We start from the raw sequence: 22,023 nt of genomic DNA, 5'->3' as shown, positions 1-22,023 counted from the left end.
ATTTTTTTATTCCATTTCATGATTAAAAAGCAAAATGTTGAAGTATTGGAATCACCTGTGTAAAGGAGATTCCAAATTTGGTTGGTTTCTAATGGTTTGATGGTTATTCTGGAAGAAGGTTATTCTTCTTTGCCAGTAGTAGTGTGCGCACATGGGAGCATGGATTTGTTACATAATATGCTGATTATTGGCACACATGCTCTTTCTTTCAGTTTGTGCACTACTGTGTTTTCATTTTAGTAAGACAATGTTTCTCCCTAAGTGTTGATTAGTACATGTAATTTTCCAAACTTTCTTATTGGAAGAGAATTACTGAACAGCTCTCTCCTTTGTACTACATATTATACTCTTTCTCTGCTTCTTGAATTCTCTCCGGTGCCTTCTCTTTCTTGAGCAACATCAGCAATGGAGAAAGCAAGAAGATTCACATAAGAAAATTGTCCAAGGCAGATATCCCCTAACTTCAGTTACCCCCTTTAAAAAAATCCCTTCAGGAAAGAAGGTAACTGGACCCACAAGCATTCACCTAACCAAAACGTGGTTCAATATCTTTATTAATAAACTTAATTCTGAATGAGATGGCCTAGATAAATGATTCATCTTTCAGAGCCATTGCTTTAACGTTAATCAATATATACTCAGAAAGAAAATAAAAACATATAAGTAGCAACATTTTTGTGCAGGAAGGTGATATCCTGGCTACAATGAAGTCTTCAGAGCCAGGATTTGATCCATTGTTTCCTAATAATAATAATAATTAATTAACAAAACCCCCCTCTCTCTACATGCAAGTTACTTCATGTAAAGCAATGGACACATGCCCTATTATATATTTTACTTCCCATATCGTTATCTATATCTGGTCTGGAGGTAATTAATGCCATATCTGCCACCTAGAACTCATTTTAGTTATGATATGAAAGCTGTCGCATAGAATTAAGAGTGGTCAAATGATCCGAGAGATGTATCATCACAATCTCAGCATTTTAAACACACAAGCCAGAACGCCAATTCTCTCTATCACCCATGTGGAAGAAAAAAGGACTTCACTCTGAGTTTGTGAGCAACAAGTAGTCAGAGACAGTTTATTCGACTAATATTACAAGGGAAGAAGCTGCTGTTAGGCAGATCGTCAAATACAAAACAATTAGAAGCCAACATATATACTATCTGTTTATATGTAATAACAATAACAATTATTCCCCTTTTCCTAACAATTCCCTTCAGATGTCACCTTATCTCAAGGTCTTCACTAGAGTCAGCATTCTATCCTTATCTCAAGCACAAGAGAGACGAGAGGCAAAAACAGCATAGTACTCTGCATTGTTAGGTCTCAGAGTTAGCAGGAGTTAGGCTAACAAAACTGCAAAATGGCAGAGAAGAAATGCCTTGGCTTCCACACCCAATACTGGATTTCATTAGATCTTTCACCATTTTTACAAAGGGCTACAGTTAATTTTAGATGCAATTACAGATTTAAGACCTGGAATTGAGCAAAACTATAACCCTTGGCTACTATAAGGTAGTTCTCAGAGAGTAGTTATTAACAGTTCACAGTCATGATGGAAGGGTATAACAAGTGGGGGTCTGTTTTGGGACTGGTTCTGTTCAATATCTTCATCAACAATTTAGATATTGGCATAGAGAGTATGCTTATTAAGTTTGCAGGTGATACCATGCTGGGAGGGGTTACAAGCATTTTGAAAGATAGGGTCCTAATTCAAAATGATCTGGACAAACTAGAGAAATGGTCTGAGATATATAGGATGAAGTTTAATGAGGACAAATACAAAGTACTCCGCTTAGGAAGGAACAATCAGGATACGTCTAGACTACACCTCTTTGTCGACAGAGAGATATAGATTAGGAACGTAGAAATTGCTAACGAAGCAGGGATTTTTTTTTTCTAAAATGGAGCTTTTTCAAAAAAAACAAAACCCACACACACCATGGCAGTCTAGATGCAGATCTGTTGAAAATAAACCCTTTTTCGACAGATCCTGTATTCCTAAAAAAATGAGTATCTCACTGGAGATATTTAAGAGTAGATTGGATAGACGTCTATCAGGGATGATCTAGATGATGCTTGGTCCTGCCATGCGAGCAGGGGCCTAGACTTGATGATCTTTCAAGGTCCCTACCAGTTCTAGTATTCTATGATTGTATAAAAAAATTTAGGGCCTACTTTTCATAAATGCTAAGCTCTAGTTCCAGATGAAAATAAATTCAGTTCTACAGGCCAAGTACCTCTGATAATCTACTCACTAGGAATTTGCAGAGAGAGCAAACATTTCATGTCAACCTGAAAACTGTGAAATTATTTATAATGTCCCTTGATTACTATTTTACACTAATTGTTATCACAAAATACTAATTTGAAATGTATTTTTTGCTAGACAATTAATTTAGTTAGCACAGTTGTTCAGAACCTTTCAATTTCAACCTACCCTATACATATTGGGGTCTGATTTGTTTTGTGTACTCCAAGTTTCACCTACTTAAAAACCACTTGCTTACAAAATCAGACATAAAAATACACAAGTGTCACAGCACTAGTACCGAAAATGGTTTACTTTCTCATTTTTATCATGTAATTATAAAACAAATCAAATGAAATAAAAATACTGTCCTTATATTTCAGAGTGTATTATATACAACAGTAAAGGGAAATCCTGTCTTACTAATATATTAGGGTATGTCTACACTACAGCGCTAATTCGAACTAAGCTAATTCGAACTAGTGCATCCAGACTAAAAAACTAGTTCAAATTAGCATTTTGCTAATTCGAACTAGCATGTCCACACAGAGTGGACTCTGAACCGGGGTTAAGGATGGCCGGAAGCAGTGCCAGCAGGGCATCAGAGGAGGACTTAGAGCGTGGAGATGCTGTCTCAGGCTAGCCGAGGGCTGTGCTTAAAGGGTCCCGACCCCCACCCCGGACAGACAGTTCTCAGGAGTGCCCCGCTTGCAAAGCAGTCCTGGCTTGGATTGCCCGGAGTACCCACACTGGGCACATCACAGCACTTGGCCATCAGACCGGCTGCACTTGCCGCAGGCTGCCATCTGGGGAGAGGGGGCAATTGGGGGGCTGCAGGAGAGGTTCCACACTCAGAAGCCCACAGAGCCAGCCCAGTCCTCCCCATCGGGGGCTCGTACCCCATTCCTCCCTCACCTCCTTCCACTTACCCCTCTCTAGCCCCCCTTCCTGATGTACAAAATAAAGGACAATTGTGTTCAAAAATAGAATCTCTCTTTATTGAACAAAACTCGGGGAGACTGGGAAAAGGAGGTGGGAGAGGGGAAGAGAGAAGGTGGGAGAGGGGAGGGCAACTACAACGATGAGGGGTTTGGAACAGGTCCCATATGAAGAGAGACTAAAGAGACTGGGACTTTTCAGCTTAGAAAAGAGGAGACTGAGGGGGGATATGATAGAGGTCTATAAAAGCATGAGTGGGGTGGAGAGGGTGCATAAAGAAAAGTTCTTCATTGGTTCCCATAATAGAAGGACTAGAGGACACCAAAGGAAAGGAATGGGTAGCAGGCTTCCAACTAACAACAAAAAGTTGTTCTTCACAAAGCAAATAGTCAACCTGTGGAACTCCTTGCTGCAGGAGGCTGTGAAGGCTACAACTAGAACAGAGTTTAAAGAGAAGTGAGATCAATTCATGGAGGTTGGGTCCATGGAATGGTATTAGCCAGGGGGTAGGAGTGTTGTCCCTGCCCGAAGTTTGTGGAAGGCTGGAGAGGGATGGCACGAGACAAATGGCTTGGTCACTATCTTTGGTCCATCCCCTCCAGGGTCCCTAGGGTTGGCCACTGTCGGCAGACAGGCTACTGGGCTAGATGGACGTTTGGTCTGACCCAGTATGGCCATTCTAAGCTCAGGGCTCAGGGTCGGGGGTCTCAGTGGACCACCTTGATTTTCATGCAAATCTGCTCCTGGGTGGCCAGGCTGGCAGCTCTCCTGCCCTAGACGGCTGCTTTCCTGTGCCTAGTGCGGAGGTCGTGGACGAGGTCCACGATGTCTGCACTGGACCAGGCGGGTGCCCGCCTCTTGCGGTCCTGGGCAAGCTCCCGGGAGCCGACAGCCTGGTCCCGGGAAGAGGGGGAGGGCTGGGGGGCTCCGGGTGGCTGGCTCGAGCCATGCCAGGTGCAGGGTCTGCTGACTGGGTGCTGGCAGGCTTGCTCCTGGCACGGGCACCATAGCCAGCCTTTAAGGAGTCCGGGGCTGGGAGGGGGGCAATAGAGTTTCCCTGGTGTTGGCCAGAGTGGCCACCAGGAAAAGCTGGGGAGGGCTAGCCTCCCACTAGTTCGAATTAAGGGGCTACACAGCCCTTAATTCGAACTAGTGAGTTCGAACTAGGCTTAGTCCTCGTACAATGAGGTTTACCTAGTTCGAACTAAGCGTTCCGCTAGTTCGAATTAAGTTCGAACTAGCGGAGCGCTAGTGTAGCGACTATGAAAGTTAATTCGAACTAACGTCCATTAGTTCGAATTAACTTTGTAGTGTAGACATACCCTTAGGGTGTGTCTACACTGGGCCACTTATTCCGGAAAATCACCCCCTTTTCCGGAATAAGCTGCGAGCTGTCTACACTGGCCCTTGAATTTCCGGAATAGCAACGATGCTCTACTGTACAAAATCAGCCGATATTCCGGAAACACTATTCTGCTCCCGCTTGGGCATAAGTCCGTATTCCGGAAAAGGGCCAGTGTAGACAGCTTTTCCGGAAAAGCGGTTTGGACGGCGGGAGACCCCATAGAAACCGTGGACTTCCGGGTAACGCCATTTTTAAATCCCCGTTAGTGCGGACTCTGTGCCCGCGGCTACACGCGACACGGAGTAGGTAGTTCGAATTAGGCTTTCTAATTCGAACTACCGTTACTCCTCGTGGTACAGTAATAATGCTTGAACATTATCTCCTTGTGTTAGCATCTCCTGGAGGTTTCCACCCTTGGAGCAATTTGATTTTCCTTCACAACTTTGTGGAAGATTTTTTTAAAATATCAGTTTCTTTCAAAATTCAGAATGTGACCAATCAAGGTTAGAGTCTTACCCTCATTGAAGTTAATAGGAGTTTGATCTGGGTACGGGCTGTAGGATGAGATCTGTAAAGAGCTTCCAGGCTTGGAATGGAATTTCTTGGACAACGAATGTCTGAAACATGCTCTCTGCACTCTAGTTTAAAGTCTACAAAGTAGACAATTATAAAGCTCAGCATTATAAGATATTTCATTTAATTAGAAATGTAAAGGAATTTGTGGCTTCTGTGTGATTTTCTTTTGCAAAGAGTTTTGTTGATGATGACATGAGGACGCAGTGTAACTGGCAAAATATTTTTAGAAGGAAATTTACATATATAGATTTTTTTTAAAAGCCATTTCTCTTTTCTATTTCATTTAAAAGGAATTGTGTTAAAAGTGGAGGTTTTAGCTACTTGCTAGAGAAGGTAACAAGAAGGTAACTATATGGAGAATTCATGCTTCCATCCATGAAGGTCTTCTGGAACCTACAGCTGGGACTAATATTTCTAGTTTTTTTATACATCAGCATCCTACTATTACTTTTCTTATCATCAGGAAGAGACATTTTACACAATTTCCTTTTCTAAAAAGCCTTGTTCTTATGCTTCAATCCCTAGAAAGCCTCTTTTCCAAGCTCAAAACCAAACAACACTGAGGTGGACCTTTACTATATTTTAAAAAGCTAGTACATTATTTTCCTTGAGTCCCTGTCAAAAATATTAATATTTTTCTTGCTGAAATTCCTATCCATATATAAATGGCTTCTGACCTCAGCCATCACAATCCAGTTTTAGAGACAGAGCCTTCCCATTGACTTCAGTGACAGCTGGAATGACCCATTATCATATTTCCCTGCATTTTAAACATTTAAGGGTGTATAGTAAGTTGGCTCAGTTAATCTTTATTCAGGAAATAGGAGCATCCTCTGTCACTCATGATGGTGCTTTATGAGTCTCAGGACTTGTCTCCACTGCTAACAAAGGTATTTTTTTAACCTCATCTAGTTAATGCATGTGATATATCCTGAGCTAAAAAGATAATGAAAACAAGGTATTTTATTTTAAGGTAAAGGCAAACTTACCAAGGGCAGCTCCACTTGAGGGTAAAAGGCTGATCTTGGAGTGTTTATCTTACAATAAATATAAAATATAAAATGTTCTTCCTTGTCTTTTTACTTCAGCATACATCTTGTGTTGAATACAGTCAAGGAAAAATGCTTCAAAAATAGTGAGGACAAGATCTTTGAATCCAAATAAAGACTGTCCTTCTGGTTGCTAACCTCTGAAACAATTTCTCTGTGTCCTTCCATCCTATTAAGAATTCTCTTGTTTATTTTTTATTCTAAATTCCATGACATTTATAGTCAAAGCCAAACCTTTAAACACTATAATCAGCATACAGGTTTTTCTGGTTTATGCAGGGTCTAATGAAGGTAGCTGCTTTTGTTCTTCCTAAGACACATCTCAGCTCCCTATTTTATCTCACTACTGTTTTAGTTGCTGAAATCTGCATAAGAATTGGGCAGAATTGCCTCTAACTATAAGTCAAGTTTAACGTTGAGAAAATTACCTATCTGGGAGCAGTGCTTAGTCTTTCTATTTTTCTCATGAATATTTGCATTTGTAATAGAACTCTTGGCATTAACAATGTGATTGTTGATATATTTCTGGCTTTGTAATTACACTAGGAACAAGAACAAATTTTGTTTGGGCCAATTTTAATAGCCCATGGTTCAAAAGGTGCTATATGTTGTGTTGTACAAGGAAAGATTCATACATTTGCTTGTAATCAGACTGAGAAATACGTGTTAAATACAATCTTCATTTATCACAACTGTGTTGGTGTCAGTCAAAAGCTATTAAATTTACCAGTCACAATTTTTTCCTCTCTCTTTCACACACATGAATGTAACAGGTTTTGATGGAATTGTGAAATACAAATTGTATTTAACATGTATTTCTCAGTCTGATTATAAGCAAATTTGTGATATTTAACACACAGCCTGACTTACGAACAAGTTACGTACCAAACACTAGGCTAGTGGTCCCCAACATTTAGAGGCTGCCGGGCGCCAGAGGGCGGGGACATGTGCACGCCCGGGGGCAGCCCCCCTCCATAGCTGCATGCTCGGGGGCGGGGCCCCCCCATAGCCACTTGCTCGGGGGTGGGGCCCCCTCCAAATGCGGCGTGCCCAGGGCCAGCACCCCCTCCAAATGCCACATGCCCGGGGCCGGCGCCCTCCCCTGCAAGTGCTGCGCTCCTGGGGCCGGGCGCCGCCTCCAAATGCCGGGCGCCTGGGGCCGGCGCGCCCCCCCCAAGCGCCATGCGCCCGGGGCCGGCACCACCCCCCAAGCGCCGCATGCCCGGGGCCAGCGCCCCCTCCAAATGCCGCACTCCCGGGGCCGGTGCCCCCCCGCAAGCGCCGCGCACCCACGGCTTGAGCAGCTAATTCACGGCGCTCCTAGGGCCGGCACTTACCATGAACCCGGGCCGGTTCCGGCACCATGCATGCACCACGTGCCCGGGGCCAGGCCAGCCCCGAGCACTTGGCGGGCGCACACAAATGGCGCCCGCAGGCACCATGTTGGGGATCACTGCACTAGGTCGTAACTCGATCTGTTCCTAAGTCGGATTACATTCACTTACGTACGGCTGCGGCGTTCGTGAATGCGAATTTCATTCATAACTCAGGTTCCGGCTGTATAGGAGGTTGGTCGTAAATACGAACAGTCGTAAGTCGATGCATTCGTAACTCGGGGACTGGCTGTATATTGTTCTCAATAGTCATTTAAAAACAAAAAGTGAAATTGATCTAAGCACAAACATCTCACACAAGCATTCCAGATTTGAGTCTCACAGAGGCACCGTGATGTGGATAGAGTATTGGTTGAGATCAGCCAAGCAGAAATGTTTTGCACAGCCATTGTTCTATGGGAAGGATTGAAGGCCCAGATCCTCAGAAGGATTTCGGCCAATAATTCCTGTTACCCTAGAAAAGGGGGGCTGTATTATAGTTTAGTTCAGTGGGCTCCATTTTGAAAGAGACAGTTTCTTTTCTCTACATGATGGAGGTTTTTCCCGCTAACCTGTTGATTTGCACACGGCACTACCTTGTGCACCCCTCTCAAGCAGGCTGTGCACCCGTTACTATCTGGTGCACTCAGCACCAAAAGAGGTGCACTCAGCACCAAAACCACTGCACACAGCCCCTAAGAAGCTGCACTCAACCCCTAAGTTCATTAGCATATTTTTCCTGCCTCTGGGCCAATAAGAGCCCTGAGGTATCAGGGGCTTGGGTCCTTGGATTTTCCCCAGCCTTGGTTTTTTTTTTTGTGGTTATTGTTGTTGTTGTTGCTCCTTGTATTGTTTGCCTGAAGCTTGGATACCATCTATGTAATCAGAGGCCTGGACTTTTGAACGGTGCTACCCTTGTGTGGTAAATACCCACAAGGTTTTCCTGTCTGCACTGGTCACTGGGACTGGGACTCTCTTTCCTGTCATCTTCATTGGATTACTCACCTACTGGAGCAGACTGTGTTGTCGAAGGACAGATCAGACTGTGTCCAGAGGGAATTCCTTTCCAGATCAAGGATCCATATCGGGGTCATCTCTTCACAGAGGACTCACTACCGTGGGATCTCCCTGCTTGTCCTCCCCAGAGGCTTACAAATAGCCCGAGGGTTGCAGGTCGCAGGCATCGATCGCCTCAGGCTTTGTATATACCTTATGTATTTAGGGAACTGTCCTATCTCCTTTCTTCGGGTTAGGGAGGGTTGGTTTGTTGAAAATTACCGTTAACTGTATATCTGTTCCATTATTTACTCAAAAATACATGGTTTGGCCCTAAATTGTGTATGCCTGATTTGTGGCTAAAGATCCACCGGTGATTAGATACGGCTCTCAGGACGGATCTCTCTTCTGTGTAGGGACTCCCTCTCCCCTTTTATATCCACTCCGTCGGCCATTTTGATTTAATTGTTTGTCCACGTCCCTAGGGCAACATTCCCAATGAAATCAGTATGCCTGCTCCTAGTAGAGTATTAAAGGTAGGTAGCAAAGGGATATATGCTTATGCGGATTCACCAGCACAGAATCCTCACACACAAGAATTCTTATCATTTACTATGGTTACTTTGGCCATATCCACACTACAAAATTAGGTCAACCTGACTTCTGTGAGCATACAGCCATTGCTCATGCTGATGTCTTGCTGGCCATTTGTCTGCCTCGCTGCTGCTGCTCTGCTGGCTGTTCATCATGCTGCAGCCATTTCGCTGGCTTGTGGTGGGTTTGGCTCTGGACCAAACCTAGTGATTTCAGCTCTTGGCCCAAAGCAAGTCCAGCTGCAAGATATGCCAGCATCCACTGGAGTAAATAATAGAGACTCCTTAAGGAGTCTGCTCTAGTTCCATCATTAGAATGGGGGAAGGGGGGAGGAGCAGAGGAAAGGAGAGAAACAGTTTGAACCCATCCTACAGCTCATGCCTGAGGGCATGCAGCCTGCTGATTCAGACTCCTGCCCTTCTCCCCAGTTGTCTTCACAGAGTTTTGGCACAGGAAGCCTTGTCCATCCAAGTTTCTTTACATTGACAGTTTTTCTCCTTTGAACTGAGTTAAACACAGGCTGAGTTTTCTGCATTCCCGCAATAACAGCCAGCATCTGTGAATGACATTAACAAACTTGGATTCTTTCTACCTTTAGTTTTGGCTTTGCTACTGATCAAGGGAGCAGGAAGAAAGATTTTTTTTTTCTGAAGTAAAGAGAAGGCCTTAGAAGTGTTAAACAAAAAGCTGCTATCAAAGTCTCTAAAACCCCAAAGACCCCTAAAATATTCTAAACAGCACATCTTTTCAGAACACATCTTTCTTCCCTAACTTAGAAATGGCTATAGGGGACCACTGTATTTGATATGAGCTATTTTTTAGTTCATTGCAGTTGAAGCGAGTTCACTCACTTTTCCTTTTCGTGTCCGGCTCTTCCTTCCTGGGTGACCTCTTGGGGCGAAGTAGCCGGCTGATCCGACGCGCCCCCTTCAGGTGTGGTCGTATTCTTCAGGTCACTGCCCTCTGGCAATGACCACTCCATAATTCATCCATACCCCCCTTCCGGGGGAAGTCCATGTTGTTCTAGTTCAGGGTCCTCCTTACTCCCAAGGACCCCCCAGTTCTTCCTCTCGAGGACTCCTAGCTCCCCTCGTGCCATCCTGGCCTCAGGTCCCCTGTCAGCCACTCAACAGCCCCTCCGGGCAGGCTGCAGGATCTCTAGGCCCCTATTCCCCGGCCACAGGTGTACCTCTGCATGCCCGGTTGCCTCCTGGACTTATGGCCTGGGGCTTCCCTGGCTCAGCTTCCCCCAGCCTACCTCAGATGCCTCCTATGCAGCTGTGGATGTCTCCTATGCACCACTGGGTCTCTGGCAGTGTAGCCTGGGTTCCTCCTGCCTGAGCATCCCCAGTCCTGTCCTCCTCCAGAGAGCCTCCTTCTTCCCTGGACATCAGGTCTTAACTGCTCTCTCCTCCAGAGCAGCAGGCAGGTCGCTCTCTCTCTCCTCCCAGGAGCTGTTCTTATTGCCCTCAGCTGGGCCCTCCTTATGGTCCTCAGCTGGGCTCTCCTCCCTCCAGCTCCTTGACCCCTTAAACTGCCAAAGAAGGGCAACACCCTGCCACACAGTATATACATTGATGGTTTCCAAATGTAACACATAATTCCAGGCTTCCTGAACATAGAACGTTTGTGCTTTAGACATGGTAATACTTACATTTTTGTGTGACATTATGGGGAAATTCTCAGAGTAGATTTTCATGTTCCAGTATTTGCAGGATATATATCTTCAGTGTTAGAAATACAGCTGATTGAGAAAAAAAAAAATCTTCGGCCATTTACTGAAACATTTTCAAAATTAAATTAGCCATTAAGACTCAGGGGCTATGTCTACACTCGTGGTTTCTTGTGCAAATATGGCCGTTCTTGCGCAACAGTTCTGCAGAGCGTCCACACTGCCTGCCTGCTCTTGCACAAGGAAATTTACAGTATGGAGTGGTGAGAGAGGGCTTCTTGCGCAAGAGCTATGCTCTTCTTTAACTGGTGTAAGCCCTCTTGCGCAGGGGCTCTTGCACAAGAGGGCAGTGCGGACGCTCGACAGGGATTTCTTGTGCAAGAAAGCCGTATGGCTAAAATGGCCATCAGAGCTGTCTTGTGCAAGACAGCATCCATACTGCCATGGATGCTCTTGCACAAAAGCACATCTCGCACATGGTACTGTGGACGTTTTCTTGTGCAAGAGTTCTTGCACAAGAACCCTTGTGCAAGATGTTCTTGCGCAAGAAGCTGCCAGTGTAGACATAGCCCAAATGACGTTGGTGATTAAGGATGTAGAGAGAAATGTTGCTTTTTTAAATATAGGGGGAACCCTTTGTACTCATGTTTTTGCCAGTACATACATCCTCCTCCAAAAGGGGAAATTATGTATAAAGTTATGTATATAAACTATTTCTGTGAGCCAAAAATTCAATAGCATATTTCAAATGATCACTTCATTAATCTTACTAAGAGATGGTGGAAAGACTAAATTAATCATTTTCACCCCAAATTTTATTTTACTATCATTTCATCTTTCCATCATCAGTCCCAAGATGCATTTAATAAGCTATTGTATTTTTATTAGGATGATGATATAATTTACAAGAAAAAACAGAATGTATTCCTGATATTTTCCCCTTTCTAGTGCTAACATCTGTGTTTTCTGATAGCAGCCATAAACTGAAGGTTAGAATAAGTATTCTTTAGTCTGTGCTTCAAATTTTAATACTCTTGGCTATTTAGCACAAAATGTGAAAAAAACATTGCTCAGAAACAGATTATAACTAGTTCTGATTGCAATTTGATTAGTAGTTAAAAAAATCATTAACCTCTCGACTTCAGAGTAAAGAGTGGTATCGAATACAATCAAAATACAAGATAAAGAGGTACTAAGTAGAACTCTTGGGAACTGCTCTGTGGTTTGAATTACGTGTATATCTACAATTAGCCAGACAAGGGTTTTTTTTTTGTTTTGTTTTGTTAAGAGTGAATGTCTTTGAAGATCCTTTGTCTATTGGTTGGATCATGGGTCTGACTAAGGAGAGGCTAGTCACATTTATTTGCCATGGGGTTTTGGATAAGTCCTTTATGAACTTAAATTTCCCCTACTTTCAAGTGGGAAGAATACTTACCATATCCTCCATGGGCTATTGTGATCCTAACTAAACTTTCAGTTTGTGTCCTAGCTATTTTAGTAGCACAAAGGAATGAGAGGATGCTGCTTTAGGGTTGCCAACTTTCTAATATCACAAAATCAACCCCCCCCTGCCCTGACCTTTCCCCAGGGTCTGCCCCTGCCCCTTACTCACTCCATACCCGTTCCATCTGTACCTTGCTCTCCCAACCTTCACTCACTTTTTCTGGGCTGAAGCAAGGGTGAAGGTGCAGGAGGGAGTAAAGGCTCCAGCTAGAGATGTGGGCTCTGGGATAGAAATAAGGATGAGAGGTTTGAATTAGAAGAGGAAGCTTAGGGGATGGTGCAAGGGGATGAGGGCTCTGGCTAGGGTGTAGGCTCTGGGATGGAGCTGGGTAACAGGGGTTTGAGTTGCAGGAGGGGGCTCAGGTCTGGGGCAGGGTGTGTGTGAACTCTGGGGTGAGGTCAGGAATGAGCAGTTTGGAGTGCAGGAGGGACTCCAGGCTGGGGCAAGAGGTTGGGGTGCAAGAGACAATGTGGGGTTCTGGTGATGCCTACCACAGCTCCCAGGAAGTAGCCACCAGCTGCTTCTAGGTACATTTGTGGTGAGGGAGGCTCCACATGCTGCTCTCATGTTTGTAGGCACTGTCCCTGCCGCTCCCTTTGGGTGTGTTTCCTGGCCAGTGGGAGCTGCAGAGTTGGCATCTGGGGCAGGGGCAGTGTGCAGAGCTTCCCTGTGCAGAAAGGCTGAAGGGACCTGCTGGCTGCTTTCAGGAGCCATTCAGAGCCAGAGTAGGTAGGGAGCCTGCTTTAGCCCTGGCACTGCACTGCACTGCACTACTGACTGGTCTTCTAATGACCCAGTTGGCAGTGCCAACTGCAGCTTCCAGGGTCCTTTTTTGACTGGACATTCTGGTAAAAAACTGAATGTCTGGCAACCCTATACTGGCTACCTGCATCCCAGGTAGCTATGTGGGAGGCATAAAGGCACTCTGCTACCACCTCATACAGAGGGCAGATTAGGGCAGAGACTTAGTGGTGATGCTGCCCCTGCTAGTGGTAGCTATGCATTGGGGAAATACACAGTACGCTGAGTATAGAACCCAGATGAGAGATTGTAACTTAGTCTCTCTTCGTACCTGCTCTAGTGGCAGCCCAACAATGTGCCCTCCCACAATTCCCAAAATTTATTTCTCATCTATTCTGTAGTAGATGTTGGGGGAGATTTTCAGAGGTACAAACAACAATTTGCATCTAATTTCCATTGATTTTCAGTGGAAGGTGGATTCCTAATTCCATTTACTTACCCTCAGTTGGAAGATGATACATGACTATGAGCTATTTCTGATTCTTTATATCACTTTAGCTTTTTCTGCCCACACAATGTTTGTGAATTTATCCGTAATACATGATGGGTGATTTGTGATCAATTTACTGCTGTGAAAAAGTCCAACTCTAATATGGCTTTGGGGAAAACAAACATTCAAAACAGAACAGTGGAATTTATGTAGAGAAAAAAATGTAAAAAGCAGTTGTGTGTCTAAGTTAAGTCACAGGAGTAGTTCACAAACTTTTACTCGGATTAGGCCTGACAAATTTTATTGTGATGCAAAGAAGTAACTGTCATACTTTCTCTCATTAATTTATGAGTGGCAGGGAATCTACTGAAATGTTAATTTTAAATAGATCTGACGTGTGGGCCTTCATTCTAGTTACCCTAGACAGGAGGTACCAATTCTTCCAGCCTGACACTTATCATATGTTTTAGTGTATTATTGCAGAGCAAGTGCTATGCAGTTCAACAGAAGATTTTTGCAGTATAGTTACCATTCATTAACAGGCTTTCCATGGTAACCTAAGGTAATAAAGGCAGAGGCTGACTTTTTTTTTTAAATAAAGGAAATTAAATGGTCAATATCTGTTAATATGGAGTTCAGATAACCCAACAATGTTCAATGATCTTTCAGAATGTGAAGAATGGCAAAGCAATTCTCTGTAAGCCACGAAATACAAAAAGAAGGTATATACAGCCCTTCCCCTGTCACTGTTGGTTTTCTGCAGACTCACAAAAAGCACAATCTACTTTCACTCTTAGACTGATTCAAATCACATCCAAATAACAAACATGTTAGCGATTACTGTTAAAATTTAAGCACACAGACTGCTGTACAAGACAGGAATAAGAGGCCTTTCAGAAAAGGAAAAGGTTATATTCAATAAAGTAGTCCAACACAGGGCAGTATTCACCCAAAGTAGAATCATGTCTAAATGCAAAGCTGAATTCTCCATCTTTTACATTACTGAGCAATAATAACTAAAATACCAAAGTTCAGTTCTATATTATTTGTGCGAATTCTGTTTGAGTACAATAATCTGTATGCTGAGTACAAATGCCAAGTCAAAGCCATACAGGCATTCTTGAACACTGTCATAAGGCAGTATGAATTTAGCATGACATGGAAGCCTGAAATTGTGATATTATTAAAATGACCATCATCTGGAATGTTCATTTAGGAATAAGCATAGTTCTAGTATGTAAAAAATACCGGTTTAGCTAATATACAGTAGATTTACAACAATGGGTAAATAGTATCACTCCATAATTGAAAACATAAATATTTACAAAAAATGTATTCTTTTATTTTTCTCAGGTTGCTCAGGACTGGAAGTTACCCCCATTAAACTTAGGTATGCTGTCCTGAAGGGAATGGTATAAATGTTATCTAGAATGATACTGAAGTGTTCATAGAGTCACAGTCTGCAACAACTTAAACTAAACATTTCTCTGAAGGATTTGCAGTATAGCAACAATCACAGGAACCCTATTAATTCCCTGCTGAAACAAATCTGAAAGTAATTTGAACTCCATGGGGAATAACACCATTTCCTTCCCTATTTTTAATGCTACTCTGTAAGCACTCTGGAGTAAGACTTAATGCCAACCATCTGCTTTACCATCAACTGATTTTCATTTTTATTATTATTTCAGATATAACTTTGTGAAACTAATGTTTCATAAATAGGCAAAATAAACAATAGAAAAATGAGTAATCAAATAGTTTCAGAAATCTGACTTTTGCCAAACACATCCCACATTACTTAGTTTTGGTCATTAATAAAGATATATAAATTATTCATGTAAAAGGAATCAATAAGGTTCCAACTGCCCATTGGATAGGTTAGTGTAATATTTAGTGAAGTTAATAGGACTCAAGCACATACTTCTGTGGGAATAATCTTATTCTAAAATGATGGTATGGCTACCATGTGATAGGGCAATACACAGTAGACTATATGAAAAAGATGCCAAGGATTTGTGATGATCTTGCTAAACTAACAAGTACAACAAAAGTAATTTCACCTAGATCCTTAGAATTATCAGTTACTTGTGCTTTCATCATTTTATAAACACGTTACTGTTAAAGGAGCTTTCAAAGGGTAGGTGAAAGTCATTCTCTTTGTGCTGTAAGTGGGGGAAAACAACATCCATAACCATTCCAAGTGCTGAAAAAGATTTGGACTGGAGAAAGGTTGATAGATTAAAGTTGCTGAAAGCCAATTCTATTAAAGCTCTATCTTTTAATCTTATCAGCAATGTCAAATTAAGTTTTCTTTGGAAACTCCCCTAGCATAGCAAGAGTTTAAAACTGGGGCTTGTTTCACTGTTAGTTTAATGCTACAAAGGAAGCTGGAGAACAGGAAGACAGTATTGAGATTGGAGATGTACATTGTAATATTTAAAGTACAATCACAGAAACTGATAACATTGTCCATTTGCCAACAGTCTTAAAGCTTTTACCTGGGGGAAGTCAGATACTATGGGGCCTAGAGGAAACTACAGAGTTTTTATCAAAGCACCAAAAGATGTGGACAACTTGGAGCGTGAGTGGACTAGACTACTAATAAACCAACAGAAGATAGATCACACAGTTGGGGATAGCATAGACAACAGCAGAAATTTGAAAGAGAAGCTATAAAATTAGGGGAAATACCAAATTTCAATAAACTTACAAACTGAATCCACATTCATCTGAAAATAATGGTGTTTCTTGCAAAAGAAATGGGCAAAATATGCCATGACCTATATCCCAAACAGTCAAATAGATACAACATTTTAACCCAAAAGGTTTCAAAGCAGAGAATGTTGAGAGAATAAAAGCACGAAACAGCTATTTTACAAGACATTCTCACCAACAGAACAGACAATGGACCACTGCACTCTCAAGATTATAAAAACTCCGTAAATTGGGCAAGGGGAGAAAAAAAGAAGAAAAACTGAACTCTCCTTCTTCTTTGGGTATTCTAGAAATTTGGTCAGATTAATAAAACTGTTCATTATCTGGGACTATCTCCATTTTATAGGTCCATTCCTCAAATGGGACCACTTCTCCCTTCCGCATAATCTCGATAAGATCCTGACCACCTAAAGGTACCCTAGGGCTGCTACACCTAATATTGCAGCTCAACTAGTCAGTGGATCTTATAGCAGACTACTTTATAATGACCTCAACAATGAGATATCATCAGCTCTGAAAGGACAACTGTCACCCTGGGCCAGAACGCTGCTCACCTTCCAAATTAAGCTTCAAAGGTCAGTTCGCCCATGTAAAAATCAAAGCCCAGATTAGTTGGCTCAGAATAGAAATGATAAGAAGCTTAAGGCCATTGTTTTCAACCCCCTTGTAATTGTCAGAAAACCCATCATGCACATCTTCCTTCCTATCATTGTAACGTTACTCTGCGGCTATGTCTAGATTGCATCCCTTTTTCGTAAAAGGGATGCAAATTAGACGTATCGCAATTGCTAATGAAGCGGGGATTTAAATCTCCCCCGCTTCATTAGCATTAAAATGGCTGCCGCTTTTTTCCGGCACGGAGCTTTGCCGGAGAAAAGCGCCAGTCTAGACGCGGATCTTTCGGAAAATAAAGCCTTTTCCAAAAGATCCCTTATCCCTCTTAAAATAAGGGATAAGGGATCTTTCGGAAAAGGCTTTATTTTCCGAAAGATCCGCGTCTAGACTGGCGCTTTTTTCCGGCAAAGCTCCGTGCCGAAAAAAAGCGGCAGCCATTTTTATGCTAATGAAGTGGGGGAGATTTAAATCCCCGCTTCATTAGCAATTGCGATACGTCTAATTTGCATCCCTTTTACGAAAAAGGGATGCAATCTAGATGTAGCCTGCATGTCTTCCACAATAGACAGGCCTGTTCTACCACTGCCTATATTATATGAGTGATTTTTCTTGTTTCTTCTCATGTATCTTTCTTACAAGAACAACCAGAGCCCTCAAAACTCTTCCCTTAATAGGTCAAATAAATTACCCAAGCTATCTGTTTGAATCCCTACAAATTAATACACATGTTAGTAAATCAAATGGTTGCATTATCATTTGAAATATTTTATTATCTACTGTGGCAATGCTCTGGCTGTGCCCTGAGGGTCAATCTCTTCCTGGTGGTTAGTGTTGCTTCAGAAGCTCACTGTGACCCTCCACACAACCTCAAGCCCTTTACTAGAAGCAAAGGTCACAGCCTTCTGAGCCATCTTCATCATAAGGAGGAGGGAGAAAAATTGTTCTCCTTGGCCTCTGAGGATAGGACAAGAAGCAGTGGGCTGAAACTGCAGCAAGGGAGGTTTAGATTACACATTAGGAAAAACTTTCTAATTGTCAGGGTGGTTAAACATTGGAATAAATTGCCCGGAGAGGCTGTGGAATCTCCATCTCTGGAGATATTTAAGAGCAAAAGGTACTGGGTCCTGCCATGATGGCAGGGGACTGGATTCAATGACCTCTCGAGGTCTCTTTCAGTTCTAGTGTTCCATGATTCTATAAGCTAGTCCATAGTTTGTGGTGAAACCCCTTTATAGTCCTGGTCACCCTCTCAGGGGCAGACTCAATAATGGTGTGGGAAGGATTGAGGGGAACCCAGGCATGCCCATTACTTTGAATTCTAGCCCAGGGACCCTAAGGCACTGGCAAGTGGCAGCATTTCCTCCATTCCCAGTCTTGCAGCCTTCCCTTGGCCTACTTCCCCAAATGATCCCTCCCAGTACCTTCTCCCTAGTACCTGAGCAGTCCTTCCTGGCCTCAGCAGGCCTTAATTGGCTGCAGGTGTCCTGATTAGCTTACTGCTTCAGGAAAGCTCTTAATTTGCACCAGGTACCTGCCTGCCTTGATTATGTGACAGAAGTGCCTGGCCAGTTCACTCAGGGAACAGAAAACTATGTACCCTGTTTCCTGTGTATTTGCCCTCCACCAAGCTACTGTATCCAGGTGCCCTGGTCTGTCACACTATATAAAATGAGCAGTTCTGTGGCACCAAGGCTGTGTCCAGACTCAGGGGTTTTTTCGGGAAAAGTAGCCTTTTCCCGAAAAAACTTCCCCTGCGTCCAGACTCAAGCCGCGTTCTTTCGAAATTATTTCAAAAGAACGCGGCTTTTCTTTCGATGGCGGTAAACCTCGTTTCACGAGGAAGAACGCCTTCTTTCGAAAGTTCCTCTTTCGAAAGAAGGCATTCTTCAATGTAAATAGGGCTTCCTCGAAAGAGAGCATCCAGACTCGCTGGGTGCTCTCTTTCGAAAAAGCGGCTTGCTCTTTCGAAAGATCCGCCTGCAGTCTAGACGCGATCTTTTGAAAGAGGCTCTTTCGAAAGATGCTTTTGAAAGAGCCTCTTTCGAAAGAAGCCTGCAGTCTAGACATAGCCCTAGAGACTAACAAATATATCATGAGTTTTTATGGGTAAAACCCGCTTCATCAGATGAGTTGAAGTGGAAATTAGGGAGTCCAGGGTGTATATATAAGAGCAAAAGCAGTTACCTGTCAATGTTAGTACCAGTGTTAATGAAGCTAATTGAACTATCAGCATTCAGAGTGGTAATGGTAGCATGGACATTCCACTAATAAAGGCTATGTTCGCTGTGGGTGTAGACATACCTAAGGTAGCTTTGATAGAGGTCTTGATCAATAGCAGCAAAGCAGCACAGTACATGTGGTAACGCAGACCACTCTGGCACCACAGGCATGTATTCAAGCAGCTAGCCCGTGCTGCTACAGATTCCTTGCTATTGGCAGTGGGGAGAGAGGGGGGTGGGGCCCTGACCACTGATTCTGTTCCATGCCAGCCCCTCTCCCCAGAAATCCCTGATGCCGGGTCTTTCAGGGGACAGGGTGCTATGGCATGAAAAGGGCAGAATGGTGGCAGGAATAGACAGAGCTTAGGGATGTGTTTAGAGATGTCCCCCTGGACAACTGAGTCTCTGGGGCTGGATTGATGGCTTTGGACCATGACTTTGAAATCCCTTCTCTTGACAATTCTGTCCTGAGTGCATCATGGAGACTTCCAAATAGACCAAGCATCACTTGTAATTATGGTTTAACATAAGATAATTGCCTGTCCTTTGCTGATGCTTCACTATATACTTCAAAGAAATCAATACACACACAAAAAACCAAACATTAACTAGTAGTATATCTCTAAAGGTTGAATCTGGATCATTTATCCTGGAAGATATTTAACCCTTTCTAGCCATGTATCACAGCAAGCCAGACCAGAAAGTCCAAAGAGCAGGTTTACTCAAGCTATAACATTGCTTTTTCTTTAGACTAAGTTGCAGAAAAACACAGGTACATGTAGTAAAAAAGGTGCAGCACAACAAAACTTTTGAAATATAAAACTTCTGATATAAATGAAACTGAATTAAATTTTGGTTAGGGTCTTAAATTATCTGATGTTATCCATTCTTATTTTTAAAGTTAAGCAATGAGCAATGAAATATTTCTTTCAGAGTAATTACTGACCTTTGGAAAAAGCAATCTCCTGTGATATTGGGAAATTGTAAACTGGGGAAACCTTTGTAAATCATAGATTATACATTCAGCAAGCAAAAACAAAACAAAACAAAAAACCTATTTTTTAGTCTTTCCAAAGTTTAAGGCTAAACCCTTTGTCTCACCATTTGGTTAAGAATTAAAGATCTAGGATGTATCTTGATTTCCACACCAATAGGTCTTCCTGGAATAAAGAAAGAAGCTATATACTGTAGTTAATAGTAATACACACAAACATACACACTTAAAACACATGCTGAGTTTTAAGCACATGTAACCCCATTAAGTGAATAACTCTTTTCAGGATCAGGACACTTTTTTGTAAAATGGTCTAACTCAGTGATACATTGAGTTAAATCCATTCTACAATTGTTATTGGATATTTTTTAAAAAGGGAGAAGCTGTTAAGGACACAAAGAGGGTGGTTGTATCTTTGAGACTATAAATTAGATTCAAGATGGCAAGGAATACACTATTGTGATGAAGCACCTGTAAATGCCAAGAAGGAAAAAGAAGGAAAACGCCAGTGTTTGTCAGTCAATAGATAAATACATAAGAATATAAGGTCAAGAGCTGGCTTTTTTAATTAAAAAAGAATAAGCTGATAAAGTGTGAGTGAATTTTCATGAAAGCGGTATAGAAATGTAATATCTGATCCACTTTATGTTAGAGCTGCAATCAAGGGTGACAAAGTCTTTTACAGAACTCTGAGACAAAACGCATTAACTGAGGCTTATAAGAGTGTCTTAGTTGGAAATGTAGCCAGTTTTGAAGAGGCTGTTAAACTAAGATTACGGTAAGCTGTGCTTCACACTGCGTGAAATCATATGGAATAATCAAAGCATAGTGCTCAGTCAGAAAAGAAATTCCACCAAGACATGAATTTTGTGTAGGTGCAGTAGTTCTGTCAGTCTAGAGACAAAGAATCAAGATGTATCCCATCAACATGAAAATATTCCTACCAAAGATTTGATCTCATCTTTGACAACTGAGAACACAACTCATGATTATCATCATTGCTGAGTCTCTGTAATCCATGAAAATTAACATTATGGATGTGTGGCTATCTACTTGGGATAAAGACTATAACATTAGTGAATCCATTGTTGTCACATATGAGTCTCAGTTTACCAGAGTAGCTATGCAATTTTGAATTGTCAGCCAGTTTGGATGATACTTGGGTCATTAGGCCTTTGCAGAACCCATGTCTCACTGAAGCCCTACTTTGATAGGGCAAGTGCTGCATAGCCTTTTTGTTGTCCTGTGGAATGAAATTTGCCCTTCAGAAGTTATTTGGGGCAGTTTTGAGCCTGCCCTGCACATAAAACTCCCAGTAGAATCAATGGGAGTTCTAAATGAACATGGGCTTCTTCCATAACTGTGAACCCAAATCACTAATGGGAAAATACATACCAAAAAAAAAAAAAAAAAAGAATATTCTGAAATTATGGGGCATGGATATCTTTCAAAAGAAATTATAGTGGAGGAAACAAAAGTGTTTTTCAATATAACTTTCTATTGTAAATTATAAGGTTTCTTGAAAAAGGTTGTTCCTACTTACAGACCTTGTATAGTCACATGAGTTGTTGTGTACTTATCCCTCAACATGAATTAAAGATAATTACTAGATAGGATTACATGTAAAAAGTGGGTAACTTTCTGGAGTCTATAAAGTGAGCAGTGGTTCTTTTCTGTCTTGAATTTGTAGTCTGAAACAAAACCTAAAGAATAATTTTTTCTTCTGGGCTCTTGAAGCAGAAATAGCACATTAGATTAGATGAGATACTAAGTCCTGGTCTACACAACATAGGAAGGTAGAAGTAAGATACACAACTCCAGCTATATACATTTATATAACTGGAGTTGACATATCTTAAATCCCCATCCACACTGTGGGAGGCTGATGGGAGAAAATGCTCCCATAGTCTTGCCTTACTTTGCACAAGGAGTTAGAGTAC

General features: G+C 42.2%; 1 long non-coding RNA gene across 1 annotated transcript in view; it reads right to left on the bottom strand.

Annotated features, from left to right (window-relative positions):
* Nucleotides 1–22,023, bottom strand: part of LOC142830867 (uncharacterized) — a 94,105-nt gene that overhangs the window by 6,319 nt on the left and 65,763 nt on the right. The window contains exon 3 of the long non-coding RNA XR_012906398.1: nt 10,785–10,874. This is a non-coding gene — a long non-coding RNA (uncharacterized LOC142830867). The remainder of the gene's footprint in view (nt 1–10,784; nt 10,875–22,023) is intronic.

Source organism: Pelodiscus sinensis, chromosome 10, assembly GCF_049634645.1.
Source record: "Pelodiscus sinensis isolate JC-2024 chromosome 10, ASM4963464v1, whole genome shotgun sequence".
In the NCBI taxonomy this organism is placed as follows: Eukaryota; Metazoa; Chordata; order Testudines; family Trionychidae; genus Pelodiscus; species Pelodiscus sinensis.
This window is presented reverse-complemented; position numbering and strand designations above follow the sequence as displayed.